Source organism: Ischnura elegans, assembly GCF_921293095.1.
Source record: "Ischnura elegans chromosome 13 unlocalized genomic scaffold, ioIscEleg1.1 SUPER_13_unloc_3, whole genome shotgun sequence".
Taxonomy (NCBI): Eukaryota; Metazoa; Arthropoda; class Insecta; order Odonata; family Coenagrionidae; genus Ischnura; species Ischnura elegans.
The window spans coordinates 3,272,244-3,287,486 of NW_025791659.1; the positions used below are offsets into that span (position 1 = coordinate 3,272,244).

At 36.5% G+C, this 15,243-nt stretch overlaps 1 protein-coding gene and 1 long non-coding RNA gene across 2 annotated transcripts in view; one reads left to right on the forward strand and one right to left on the reverse strand.

Moving 5' to 3' along the window:
• Positions 1 to 9,531, reverse strand: part of LOC124172799 — a 175,997-nt gene extending 166,466 nt beyond the window's left edge. Inside the window, exon 1 of the mRNA XM_046552283.1 lies at positions 9,315 to 9,531. The gene's annotated coding sequence lies outside the window, so the exon portion shown is untranslated. The remainder of the gene's footprint in view (positions 1 to 9,314) is intronic.
• Positions 9,532 to 13,214: 3,683 nt separating this feature from the next.
• On the forward strand, positions 13,215 to 14,946 carry LOC124172869. Its single transcript, XR_006868305.1, has 3 exons — positions 13,215 to 13,290; positions 14,125 to 14,283; positions 14,580 to 14,946. It is a non-coding gene; the product is annotated as an uncharacterized LOC124172869 (long non-coding RNA).
• The last annotated feature ends 297 nt before the right edge of the window (positions 14,947 to 15,243 follow it).

The following is a 15,243-nucleotide window of genomic DNA, read 5'->3' on the forward strand; positions in this document are numbered from 1 at the left end:
TCTGTGCCTCATGCATGCATTGGTAACCTCAGACGATGTATAACTCCTATCTACACGTATAGAAACTAGGTCCCTGTGACGTCACGCGGAGTGGAATCGCGTGGGTGCCAATCTGGCCTTTTTCAAATGAGGATAAAATTTGACCCTTGCCATTCGTCTAAACCGGTATTTCAAAAAACAAATAATTTGTGTATTATGAATACACTAATGGTGGGTAACGAATCGCAATCAATGCCTTCCGTTTTCTTTGATGAAGGAAACTACCCTATTACTGCATTAATGCTAGGATACACCGGGCTTATTATTTCCGTTAGCATTCCCTTCGTAAAACGGAAGCGATTGCGCGCTAGATGCATTCACAGGAGCACCGTGTTCCTGTTTCTCAAGCCTCGCAGTGTGCGACCTCGCTCCTTGCTCACGGATATGTGGCTAGCAGAGGTTGCGACCAGAGCAACTTGTGCGAGATGCAACTACATGGCATGGTGCCTGATTGTGTAGTTTCCGATGTCCAGCAGTGGTTTTGAAGCATTCATGCAAACCACTTTCCGAATCCCAGGGGCGCCGACTTATAAAAAATATTGGGGGGGCCCATATCGGGGGTCTTACCCCGGGAAGAGGTTAAATTCAAAGTGTGTCTCAGCACCGTAACACTATCATAATTCACACCACTTGTTTTCAGTTAACCTGCTTACTACCTTAAAATTATTTGTTTTAGCACATTATTGAATGCATTTTAAAAGGTATCTATCGTCAAACATGGGAAAATACCAATAAATTTTTGTGATTTTCCCAAAGCATAATATAACTTAATTATTTTCTTGAATTATTGAGGGGGCTCAGCCCCCCCTAACGGATCTTTGAGGGGGCTCGGGCCCCCTCAGGCCCCGTGGAGTTGGCGCCACTGCCGAATCCATGATCACACAGCCACGGATGCGTGGTTTTTTAAACCAGTTCATATATGGAACCGTAATAATACGAGTAAAACCATGCTATTACCGCTAAAAAGATCGCAAACTGGCGAAGAAAGCTCTAAGTGAGTCCAGGAAGCACTTTAAAGTAATAAAATAACTGCATAAATATTAATGTATTGTTTGTTTTAGGTAAATTATGAAAATTGCTAGACATTTAAGTGACACTGCGTGGCGTGGTGCCTGACGATGTAGTTTCAGACGTCGAGCAGTTGTTTTGAAGCGTTTGTGCAAATCACTTTTCTGTATCCGCGATCACACAGCTACGATAGTGTGGTTTTCGAAACCAGGCCTCACATGGAGCATTAATAATACGAGTACAACCATGTTATTGCCGCTAAAAAGATCGCGAACTGACGAAGAAACCTCTCATTGAGTCCGGGAAGCACGCTAATAAAGCAGAATAATGGCATAAATAATAATATATTGTTTGTTTTACGTAAATTATGAACATTGCAAGACATTTAAGCGAAAGTTTATGATTATCCTTGTTTTCCGATTATTTGTGCCGTCTCTCCCCACCATTAGCCCGGATAATTGGGAGTGTGCTGTATCACTTTTGATTACCAAAAACTAAATAGGTCAAATTAAGTATTAAATAAAAATTAAAATAGGTCAAACCCACAATTTTCACCAAAATCCAAATTGGAATCTGCCATGGATTTCAATCAAACATCAATTGAAATCCTGGCGTAGGTTTCCGCGGCGTTGCTCATGGTCAGTGCTGATTTTCGGGTTCCTCTGCCACGTTGGTTGTTTTTGGATGACAATAGTTTCGGGAGCCATCCTGCTCCCGTCTTCAGGTCGAAGGTGAGAAGTTCTCGTTTTTGGCTCTGTCCCACTGCCTGCCGGACGCTGATTGGTCAATACCCTCTTCCAAACGTTGCTGATTGGGTAGCCTTGGTCTCGGTTGAAATTATTGTCTACGAAGTGCCGTGCTCATGCGGGAAAGCTTACATAGGAGAGACATGCCGAGGAATGGCGACCAGGATAAAAGAACATGCAAGAGCCACAAAATAGAAGCAGCTCCACCTGTCGGCCATTGCAGAACACGCGTGGAGTGAGGCAGGTCACAGTATAGACTTCGAAGGAACGAAGAAGGTGGCCAAGGAGAATCGCTACTATCCAAGGCTGATCAGGGAAGCCTTGGAAATACACAAAAACAATAATTTCAACCAAGACCAAGGCTACCCAATCAGCAACGTTTGGAAGATGGTATTGACCAATCAGCGTCCGGCAGGCAGCGGGACAGAGCCATATAAGGCGGGCAAAAACGAGAACTTCTCACCTTCGACCTGAAGACGGGAGCAGGATGGCTCCCGAAACTGTTGTCATCCAAAAACAAACCAACGCGGCTGAGGAACCCAAAAATCAGCACTGACCATCAATTGAAATCATTTATCATGAAGCCCACTCAAAATAGATGCTGACCCTTACATAAATTCCCAACGAGGTGAAAATTTACAGGAACACAGGGAATACCACTCTTATGAAATCCTGAAAAGTCCCCATCGATCCCGTGTGTGAAAAAAATTTATTCGAGGTCAAAGGTCATAAAAATAGATTTTTAGCATTTTTTGGCAAAACGGTTAGTTTTACGATAAAAAGTGTTCCAATCAAAATTGTAGATCAGAAAATTATCTAAAAAATTGTCATAATAGTATGTTCTCTAAGGTTTACCATTTCTGAGAAAAAGCCAAATGAAAGTTAGCTGGAGCTGTCTAATAAGGTTCGAAGAGTGCAACAATATAGTCATGCAAACTCCGGAGAATACAACTTCAGTGTCGTTGCGAAAGGTATGGTTTCGTGAATGAGGCTTAAGTTACGCACATTTAAGCGCTGATTACCTATATATATAACATGGTATTTCCTGGAGTATAGGTCATTTATACAAAAGTTAGCAGCCAACGTTTCGATTTATTTTCTTAAATCATCTTCAGGGCTATGTTAGAAAAAGTGTGAAACAATATAAAATACAGAGAATAAGACGATACACAATATTTATACATAAAGAAGGAACAATTGGGTTTTTTTTATACAATACAATATAATTTAAAGATATATGTATATATAAACATATATATAAGAACAGAATGGAATATACAAAAAATTTTGACATAGTACCTCTGAACTTTGAACATATTCATTTATGTTTTGTTTCTAAGGTATTGCCACAACCTAGGTTACCATTAATTTTGATGTATTAAATAAAAATAAATTTTGCTGAGGTTATCGATGTCTGTTTTTTTATTACAACAATTTTTTGTTTTTGAAATATAAACCATTTCCTTGAAAAGTTTTTTTTTCAATACAACTTCATGATCTAAAATTTCGGCGTTCTCAAAATCAAAACTATGGCCATTGCTTATAAAATAGAAAATAAATCGAAACGTTGGCTGCTAACTTTTGTATAAATGACCTATACTCCAGGAAATACCATATTATATATTAAATAAGGTCAAGAAAAGGGAAAATAAATAATAATTATTATATGTACTTAGATGCATTCTCTTGATAAACCTCGTTCAGACAGTGCAGCATGAGCGAATTTGTGGAGATTTTCCTACTGCCCAGCCAGCGAGAGTTGTCCGACGGCACTTTAAAAAAAGGGGCAGAGAACCCTGCGCCAACGTGGTTTGCAACCAATCCCCGTCCCCCAAATGCACCTCACACCCTCGTCTAGTCATACAACGTCGTCACATGCATATGAAGCACTGAAACAGGCCTGAACCACCAAAACAACCCCTTTCTGCGAATAGTGTAGATTCCTTCATCAAAGAAAACGAAAGGCATTGATTGCGATTCATTACCCACCATTAGTGTATTCATAATACACAAATTATTTGGTTTTTGAAATACCGGTTTAGACGAATGGCAATGGTCCATTTTTATCCTCATTTGAAAAAGGCCAGATTGGCGCCCATGCGATTCCACTCCACGTGACGTCACAGGGACCTAGTTTCTACACGAGAGGATAGGAGTTATACATCGTCTGAGGTTACCAATGCATGCATGAGGCACAGAGCTCAGGGAAACATGTCTTCATAATCACCTACTAACACTGGCTAAGGTCGGAAAGTTTTCTTCGTTTGATAAGGTATTAATAAACCTTTTTTAAGCCAAGCGCTACCATCCAGCAAGGTACTCAGCTACCCGCTGGCAGCCTGCGACGTATCAGCGCTAAGCCTCGCCTCAAGGTCACCTCACCGGGCGGGAGGGGGAACCAGAAATACGACGTACGGAGATATTTCCCGGCATTCATACTTGAGCGTCGCGTTTTCGCGCGCTTAAAAATTTTCACTTTTCATTTAATCGCGAAAAATAGATATCGTCATTTAAAAATCTAAAAGCGCGATATACGTACTCCAGGAGTAATAATCTTTCGATTAAGGCAATAAAAAAATAATAGGAAACCACCCTATTGTCAAAACAAAGGAATCTTCCTTTGGGTCCTTCACACTCCTCGTCCCTTCCGGCTCCTTTCTTCACGGAACCCTTTTGTTTACATGTGATGTGGGCGTTTCCCTTTCTTACCTGGCAACCTTGCCCCCTACCCCTTTGTAACATTTTAATTCATTTTCCACTCCTCTTACTTATGATTTTATTACACTTTATAAAGAAATTTTACAATTTAAAACTTGTGAGCAAAAAACAACATCAACAAGCCAGGATGTATATAATGTATATGTATCAAACGTATAATCATCATTAGCTACAAAGTTTTTTATGATAAGGTTATAAAACTATTAAAATTAAACTTTTTTATTATTTAATTAAGTAAATTTACAAATTAATTCGATTAGAGGTCTCAGAGACCTCACGTCTCGCCTGCAGAATGCGTCAAGAAAAGGAATATAAACGAAATAAATTCAATTCTTTCCTATTAGTTAGCCACCTTTCTTTGGCATTTAAGCCGTCATTTTGAATAATGGCGAGATATTGACGCTTAAAACGATAACAATAATTCAAGTGTGTTTGAGATCAGTTTTTGGATTCTGTTTTTTAAATTGCTATTTTTACTGAAAAAGTTGTGTCGTATTGGGAATGCATAACATTAAATATAAGTTTTATAATAGTTTAGAAGATAAAGAAACATAAGCTAAAGATATAAAAATGCCGCCGCATCATTTCGTGAATATTTGATTTATTGCGGTCTCCCAAAGCCACTGGTAGCGTAGCAAATTGTAACGATTTCAATTATCCACTACTCACTTTACGAATACTTTTGTTACACTTTGTAAAGAAATTTTATAATTTTAAAACTCGTGTGCAAAAACAACATCAACAAGCCGCCATGACTACTACAATCCCATTTGTACTATCCGTACTACCACTCACTGAACCACTGCCATGAACTGCACCAGTGGGGATCTTGAGTTCTGCCGTATCCCTTTCCTACGGTCTCTTTCTCTCTCGTAGACTCCTCCTTTTTCTCTGCGTCCTTTTCTTCTTTCTGCAGATCTTGAGTTCTGCCGTATCTCTTCCTCCGGTCTCTCAATACACCACTACTTTAATTTTTCTCCCGAGCTTTTATAACACGTCCATCTTTTCCTTCTCTCCATACACGACTCCCCGTTTTCTTTTCGCGTCCCTCCACACCAGTATTGCCTCTAATTATTGCCTCCTCACTACTATTGTTAATGTTAATTCATTTAAAAAAACAACATGGCAGCTTGTTTACACCTTCTAGCTGCCAACGGACAACTCTCGGCGGCCGGACTGTATGCAGGTGAACAAATGCCTAAAATATCCATTTCCTTGCTCTCTCCTTTTATGACAGTCTTGGGTACGCAAAGTCTTGGTTTCGGGACACAACGCAGCGGGACTTGTGCCTTATCCTCAAAATCTAGGAGCAAGTACCCTGACCCCTGGTCTTATATTACCCCTCTTTGCGGTGAGGAACAATTTTTCATTCAGTCAGGTTGCAAAATAAATGTTTTTTCCTATCTAAAAAAATATAAACCAAGTAATCTGAGGTTTCAGGCGAGATGGAGTGGAAATGTGACATAATGAAAAATGAAAGCAGAATGAAAAAATTTTTAATGTTGTTATTTAACACACAAGTAACAAATTATGCCTATAACTCTCCTCTATCTAAAATGATGAGAGATTTTAATTAACTGGGATCAAGTATTGATTTCTCTATGTCTTTCACAATATTTAAATGCTACTTGTGATAAATTTGAAATGAACTGCACAGCTGTGACCTATTCATATTTCAGATAAATATCTTATTAACGTACCTACACATATAATACTTAAACAATGTAATCCCAGTGCTGTAGTTGGCCCGGTACGGCGTACCCCCTAAAATCCAAACTCGTTACAAGTGTACCGGTTAAAATACCTTTATAAATAAGTAAAAAATAGCCCTTCTATAAATTGCCCAATGGATTTCAGAAAGAAAAATCGGAAATGATTATTTACTTGTTCAGAGTTATCTCATTGCACATCCTGGAAGTAATATAAGTGTTTGAGTTCAATAGGGTAGTTTCCTTCATCAAAGAAAACGAAAGGCATTGATTGCGATTCCTTACCCACTATTAGTGTATTCATAATACACAAATTCTTTGGTTTTAGAAATCCCAGTTTAGACCAATGTTAATGGTCAATTTTAACCTCATTTGAAAAAGGCCAGATTGGCGTCCATGCGATGCCACTCCACGTGACGTCACAGGGACCTAGTTTCTATACGAGTAGATAGGAGTTTTACATCGTCTGAGATTACCAATGCATGCATGAGGCACAGAGCTCAGGGAAACATGTCTTAATAATCACCTATTAAAATTGCCAGAAAGTTCAGAAATTTTTCTTCGTTTGATAAGGTATTAATAATCCTTATTTAAGCCAAGCACTACCACCTAGCAGGGCATTCTGCTAGCTGCTAACATCCTGTGTCGTATCAGCGCTCAAAGCTTCGCCCCAAGGTCACCTCACTTACAGCAGTGGCAACCAGAATGACGTCACACGGAGTTTTCCCAGCATTCATACTTAGTCATCGCATTTTCGCGTGCTTGAAAATTTTCACTTTTCATTTATTCGCGAAAAATAGATATCGTCATTTAAAAATCTAAAAGCGTGAAATAAGTGCTCCAGGAGTAATAATCTTTCGATATAGGCAATAAAAAATAATAGGAAACCAGCCTATTGTGGACGGATGTATAATTTATGTTCAGCTGTTGGCAATTTTTGGTGAGTACCGCCTAAATTTTTTTCCCAACTACAGCACTGTGTATTTCCATCAAGAAAAATTGAAATGGGCTTATTCTAAACACGTGTTCGTTCTTCATCATCATCATCAGTCAACAATCCTCAAGGCCACTATACAAGGTTATTGATCAGAAGAATGAAATCATTTGCTGTATATAATGAAAAAATTCATGAATGAACCGTCATGCACATGATCATCCAGTGAAAATTAGAACATGTTCTATTTAGAATAGAATATAATACTTTATTTGCCAAAGGATCAGAAAACAATGAGTAGCTAGATCAATTCAGATAGATGGCACGTCAATATAAAATGGTTGAACCATCACCAGTATTATGGTAATGTCCGCAATGGGTTAGATATATCAAAAATTTAAAATATACATGAAATAATAGTAAAAATAGTGAGATCAACATTGGGAATGATCGTTAATACAAAAGACTTAAACATTTATAAGTTCTCATCGAATAGAAATTCGTTAAGTGAGTAGTATAATTTAGAGTGGAGAAATACCTTCAATTTATCCTTGAAAACCTTGTCTGTGGTTAAATGTTTCATTTGTGAGGGAAGTTTGTTGCAGAGCTGAAGCCCCATATGTTTAGGCCCAATAGCAGATTTCCTAGTGCGTACAAACGGTTGGTGAAGATCATTGTTTTTTTCTGGTGGAGTACAGGTGAACATCTGAGTTGAGGTAATAATTATTTATGTTGTTTTTGGTGTGAAGTATGGTTAACAGTATGTACACACAGGGTAGAGGTAAAATTTTTAGCTCACATGATCCTGAGAATTATCACAAGATCATTCAGCATATAATCATTCGTATGATCATTCACTGTGTACAGCAGCCTTTAGATTGGTTTGATACAGCTCTCCAAAGAGGAATAGATTCCTCTCTCCTATCCGCTAGCTTTTCCCTAGCGACTTATTTCTTCTCTTTTACATCCTTTATACCCCTTTGTCCTATGAAACTCATTCGGGGCCGTCCCTGGCCCTTCTCTCCTCCCACCTGTCCTTCTACAATAGTTTACTTCAGGCCATCATGTCACAGAATGTGGCCAACTAAGTTGCCTCATTTCGTAAACATGTACTTGTTATTGTCTTTTAAATGTAGAAGTTTTGAGTAAAATTACGGTAAATACAGGTGAATAATTAGATAAAAAATGTTGCAACCCCTATGAAAAAATTGTATAAACCTGTTTCAAAATTTTATACAATTTATACAATTACCATGGTAATTGTATAAATTGTATAAAATTTTGTAGGTTAACCTCAATAACTGTAGACCCTGGTATATGGAAGACTTTTACTCGAAAGAAATAAAACCATTAACAACCGTCTCCCAAATACATCGAACTCCCATAGGATATGGTGCGTAACAAAAACACAATAATAATAATAACGGTAAGATCCACATGCCAAAAGAAAATTATTGTGCAAAGCTGTAATTAGCATTGCTAGAAATACGAATAGCAGCTATTATATTCCCAAAACTTGTAAAATAGGAAATTATAGTTCGTCTTACTTGGCAGAAAAAATAATAGAAACAATCCTCGCGAATAGGCGTTGAAACATATCTGCAGCGCGTTTAGTAGAATACCACTCGTACAAACAGTATTTGAAAAGCATGATTGTTCCAGGTCGTCCTTTTATCCACCACGTAATTATCGCGCACACTTGTGAAGCAAGCATTTCTCCACAAATAATGTGATGACTGACTATTCAATAGCGTTTGATTTGGACTTGCATAGCTGTTCACAGTGAAACACGACTATAATCCCTACAAAACGAAGATTATAAGATCCACGCAACAAAATACCAGGCATCATTCCCTTATACATCAACCTATATTTTTGGCTGTTAAACAAGAGAATAATGTACGTTCATTGAATACCTTAGCTCCCCTAACTCATAAAATCAAGAGAAAACTTTAAACTAAAATAACACTGTTAAATGACTTCATAGGGATAACAATATAGTTAACCTATGAAGTCAGTATTGATCGCGCACAAGACCAGTGAGTACATCACCCAATTCTTTTATTTTTTCTATCACGTACGAATAGCACATTCATTAATTGTTAATAAGAAATAAATATAACAAGACAAGACATGTGAAAGATTGGAAGATTTTGTTACCTTGTATTCCAAAGATCAAGATAAATCCTAACAGGCGAGCAATTATCCGTTTCTACACACGTTACTGTATTTCACTTATCTCATGACATACTTTTCAGCGTATGGCAGGGGGGCCATTTTGAATAGATTGTCCTATGCAAGTGTAATGACTTTATGAAAGACACATATATTAATAAGGAGTAAAATCAAAACAATTTCATAAACTTGTGAATTTCACGTAAAATATCAATATCGTACGTTGATAACATTATAATCTTTATTTCGAAACAACGATAATGTTTAAAAGAAGTATTAAGTACTAAGTTTTCCGGTATCGGCGCTGCTACGCTTTCAGCTGCTGCTGGCGATCAGCTGTCACATTTTGCTTTAAGCTTCAAACGGCGCAATAAATTAATTATTACAAACAATTAACATAAAAACAATGCAAATATCAACCCACAATCCGTACTATATTTTGGGTCATTTTAGGACTCTATTGTGAATCGACGATGTTGAGGGGATTTCATAACATTGCATTTTCCCAGCTTTATTAAAATATCATTCGGCATTCCAAAAATTAAAACGGCGTATTAGGAACACAACTATACTGCTACGCCGCAGTTTGTGGCTCGTCGCAAATCCTAAGATACGAGCTGAAAGGAGATTCAAGGAAACATTCGTGTATGTATGAGCATGTTTTCTTCAAACTGGGTTGATTGCAGCTACTTGCTAAGCTTCGAGTCAATCCCGGTGCAGTTTTAGGTCCCTCTGATCTGTATAAATAAATTACGCAAAGACAATTTCAGTAATAAGAAGTAAAACAACAAATTTACACACGACACCTTAATTTTTTTAAACGTATTCCCCGTTATGGTGGTTCTCATATTTTCCTTGGGCAAAAATATAACCGGTGATGACTTTAAGCGGGTATTAATCATAAGTTTCCACGTTAAAAAACCATTCATTTACTTGTATTTGTTAACCTGAGCAAGAGTTTCCTCTTTGTTTTGGTGCAACCATGAGAACTATGTACGAGTTCTCTCATCAACCCCATTATTGGTTAATACGTATTGCCACTTCAGTCGTTTGTTATTCGGTTTTCTAAAAGATCCGTATGGTGACATTGAGTTAGCTGAGTGCTAAGCCATCCACTAATTTCCAATATTTTGCAGTATAGCTTAAAAATGGCAATTAAGAGTCTTTAAAAGTTATAAATCACATATATCACATCATTTACAGAATATATTTTGATAAACAGCCGTAATTATTACACATTTCTCCACGATGTCCTGATCGCTTTGCCTACTAGCGACGCGAGTGGCGGCCTTCAGAAACCCTACAAGTGCGCGGTGGATGACAACACATATAGAGATATTTTTAGAATCCTCTTTTGTAATATTTGTGGATGCAACAGAAAAAAATTAACTGGTTCTTACAGTGTACCATCTCTCGGGAATACCTGATACTATTTATCCCTAGCAATCAGCAAAATAACTCGAGCGCTGTGCTCTGTTGGATACTTTCGGTACTGCTTGCTGCCGGTCTTAAGCCTGGGTGCGCATTGTTCAAAATTATGAGACACGAATTTGAAAGGGGAACTGAAGCTTCCACGAAATAATAAACGTATGCACAGTTTATAGCTGCTGGATATTAATTTTATAAAATCGAGAACATAAATCAAAACATGTAGGTAATCTCTTCAAACATTTTCCATCATAAAATCTCAAACTATCTCCCCTTAGCATTGCTTTCTATACTTCCTTGTCTGTGAGAGCATATAATCCTCAGTAACATTTCATAGGGGTAGATATACTCAATTAGTTCCATGTCAATCCCGACTGATCCAGAATCTGTTGACAGCATCCCTCACTTCTTTGACCAAATAGACATAGTCCTATATCTATGGAATCAATCTTTGATGCTGTGCAACATTCTCTCTCCTTTTAATTTTGCCGATTATAACTGTATAGAAAATAAATACATAGCCTTTGAGGCCAGCCATTTTTAGCATTTTTGCGGGGAAGGTACAATTAAACTCGAGAGCTTATGCATATATGTTTCTAAATACACATTTTTATTATAAATATGCAGGTCATTCTCCCATTATCATACTTAAATTTGGTCCAGGGGTTTGCCATAAAAAACCAATACTATTAAATCAAAACGAAACTGGCTTATTATTTTATGTAACCAATTACTACTTCAAGTCACAAATTAGTACAGAAAAAAATTATGTTTCCCAAATTTAATGTCCACAGACTATAATTTGTCATGTCTGAAGATAGTATACATCCCACATACATTTTCCATTGGGTGTTTTTATAGCATTGACAATCTTTCCTAAGTTAAAATAAAATCTATCAAAAACAAATTACAGCAAAAAAATGTCAAAATAGTCCTATTGGGTTACTTTTGTTTCAAAATATTTTTTAATAAAATAAAGGACACACAGGATAAAGGGAAATTATTCATAGGAGATGGTGGTAGCCCATGGGCATACCCAGCGGGAGGCAGGAGGGGACAGCTGCCCCCCCTCCCCCTAGAACCAAAAGTAAATTTCCTATATAGGACTTTAATAAATGCTAGTTAAAATTTCCTTAGAGCATTTCCTATTTGTTTATATCCTAACACCCCCCATTACGTGCTTTCTAATGCAGCTTGCATGGTTGTATATAAATGCACGAGACATTTTAATATTCCCACTGATTTTATTTTATTTTCAGATGCACTTGACATGTTGTTGTGACAAAAAAACAAGCTGTGCAAATCCTGGAAGGTTACTTCCCTAGTAGCAATCGATATCCATATAATATCCATAGATGGTTATCAATATCCAATAAGCATTATATCTAAAAGTAATATTGTATGGATATTGTGAGGATATTGATATGTGCTGGCTTTTTGAAAAAGCATAATATCCAAAAGTAATATTGTGTGGATATTGTAATGATGTTAATTTTCTATTGACCTTTGGATATTAATGGGAATGATAGACATTTATTTAATTCCATTCAAACATACTCGAACATAATTAGTGAATACATTGTGCACCAGGGGAGCACCCAGGAATCAATGGTTTTAGGGCGCAACTAACACTGGGGTGTCTGAGGGTCTGGAATACCCGATAGGGTAAGTGGGATATGCGAGGGCCCTCCTCTAGAATAATTTTCAGATAAATGTCCCAAAATGGAGAGTTTTACGGCTTTCTGAGGGATATTTTATTGATTGCTCACACTATATATTCTATCAGTAATATTAATCAAATTAAAAGAAATGGATTAAAATTTATCTAAGCTCTATGGGTAGGGAGGTTTATCCCCCAAACCCCCTTGCTGCGCTAGTGATGTATACTATGGTTGCAATGAAAAAGGAATGCAAATATAATTTAGGCAACAAAAAGTGAAAACAGGGACAAGCAAGTATTTTCGTAACTTTTGGTAACTATGGGAAATATATATTTGGCGTTTTAAATACCTAAGTTACCTATTTTGCCTATTATATTGCGTAATTATTTTTTAATATAACGGATTAAATATCGTATTTTGAAACTTGCGCCATAACGACCGGCGGCCATCTTGCATTGCACGTGACCCAACGAGGACCCAACTGCCATCGCAAATTGCGCAAATGTTCCTGAAACCACAGCTGATATGTTTACATTCGTAGTTACTGCGTTTTTTGACTTTGTGAATTCAGCTATGCTGTAGAATCTTATCTTACAAGCAAATTTACGTTGAAGTATGCTGAGGAAGACGAAAATAATCCGTGTTTCGTTGTGAAGACTGGCAAAAAGGAATTGGAAAAATACTATTTCTGGCACTTTGAAAAGTTGTGTTACCTTGGCCCACAGTTTTCCCAGCCAACACAACTACTTTGAAATCAACGCCGGATTAAGTTTCTGTATACTGAATTACCGGATACAGTGGATCTTAGTGGCACGAAGAGATATAAGAAGATACCTTTGTCATCATCAACACATATCTGCTGAGCTGACCCTGTAAGTAAATGGAACATTTTTTCGTTTCGTCAGTGAATCACCGAACTTGTGCCCATGTACCCTTTCGTATGTAATAATACGATTAATGAACCGCTAATTTATATCCATTAAGTATTTAAGATTATTAATTACTATGTTCACAGTGTAATCACAATTAAGCATGATCTTTGCTTTCGCGGCCATAGTAAAAATACAATCCATTCACCGATTAAGTTGAAATATCAGGTTTCTCGCAGAAGAATCCATGACTTTGTTAGCAGTTCGTTATGGTATTAAAGTATCAGTCTCAATCTAAATTAACTCGTATACGAAGGTTTTTTTCATGAAAATGAATAACCAATAAAAATATGTCGAAGAATTATAGTAATTAATAAGCTGTTCATAACATAGCCATCAATTTAACTCTCTCCGATCATTATCATCTAGGTATTGATTCGTGCTTCAGTTCATTTTTCACAAATGCCTAAATTGCAATGAAAGTCATAAAGAGATTATATCGTTATCAATTTTCACAATTTGCTGGTAATTTCTGTATAAGTTGGAATTGAGGCAAAACTAATATCTTCAAAAAATAATATCTCAACTGGTTTTAATATATATTGGATATCAGTTTGTGAATGCAATGTGCAATAAACAGGACATAACTGAATTGCCAATAAAACCTGAAGAAACTAGCAATAATGCTGGTGAAACTATTGTTAGATTAAATGTCTCATGCGACAGATTCCTATAAAATTGTATCATCATGAATATTTGCCATTCTCTGAAAGACTTGACACATCTACCTTTGAAAATGAAGACTAACATGTATTTACTTTGTTAATTTCATTGCAGATTTCAGAGTTGGCCCTCATTGGAGGCAACACTTTAAGGAAATGATTATACGAACTTTCCGGTATGTCATGAAAGACAACTTGTCAGCAAACTATAGCCGGATAGGCTACAAAAAGAAACGAGAATTTTCTGAGCTTGGCCTGAAAGCAATAATTTTTGGTAAGTTTTATATTACATTTTTTTCATCATTAGATGAGAGGGTAGATAGTGCAGGGGCAATTCTAAATCAAAAGGATGTTTATTTGTGAAAACGCCCGAACAAACATCTATCCCTTTCTTCAGTAAGGCTTATTTCTTTAGCTCTTCATCCCCACTACATAAGTTATTGTTTTACTTATCTCTTCCTTATTTTCCAATACATTGTTCCTCCAAAAATTTTATAAATTACCTGTGATGATTAATTGGACTACATGTTGTTGATATCATTGTCATAGGGAATACCTCTTCTTTTACAGATACAGTTCGACGTTACCACCTAAGTGCTTCATCTAAGGAACCAGAAAATTACATAAAGGATTGCCAAATTTAGGGATGCCTAGAAGAAAGGCCATCATATTGATCATCCTAATCAATATTGCAGTTCTCACTTATTAGTGGCAATAGTGTGGAATTAATTTTCCCATATTACGTCAATTGGTGTTTTAACTTATAAGTTATATTGAGTGACAATATTAAATTTGCTTTTTAATGTTAAATTTTATATCTTTGTGGAAGTATTCTTTAGCGTGCTGTTTATTAGTCTAGCTTGTTTTAAAATTCTGTTAGAAAATTTATTTCTTTAGTTGTTCCATTTTGGGAATTGAGATACATTAGAAAATAAATAGATTTGTGATTACGTAAATGCATAAAAATAAGAGAATTTATTTTTGTGTTAATAACCAAATGAGTCTGTCTAAATTAACCATGCCAGTTTCTCATGACTTTTTCAAAGAAATTGATCTTTATATTCTCTTGATTGGGTTCATTACTTAATTTATAGTGAATTTCTCATTTGAATATGAAACCGTATATAAATTATGTGCATATAATTACTGTCCTCAGTATTTCCTGTCAAATTCTTTCCAGTGAGAGAGTGAAATATATATTTTCAATCTCCCTCTTGAAAATGCATTATACACT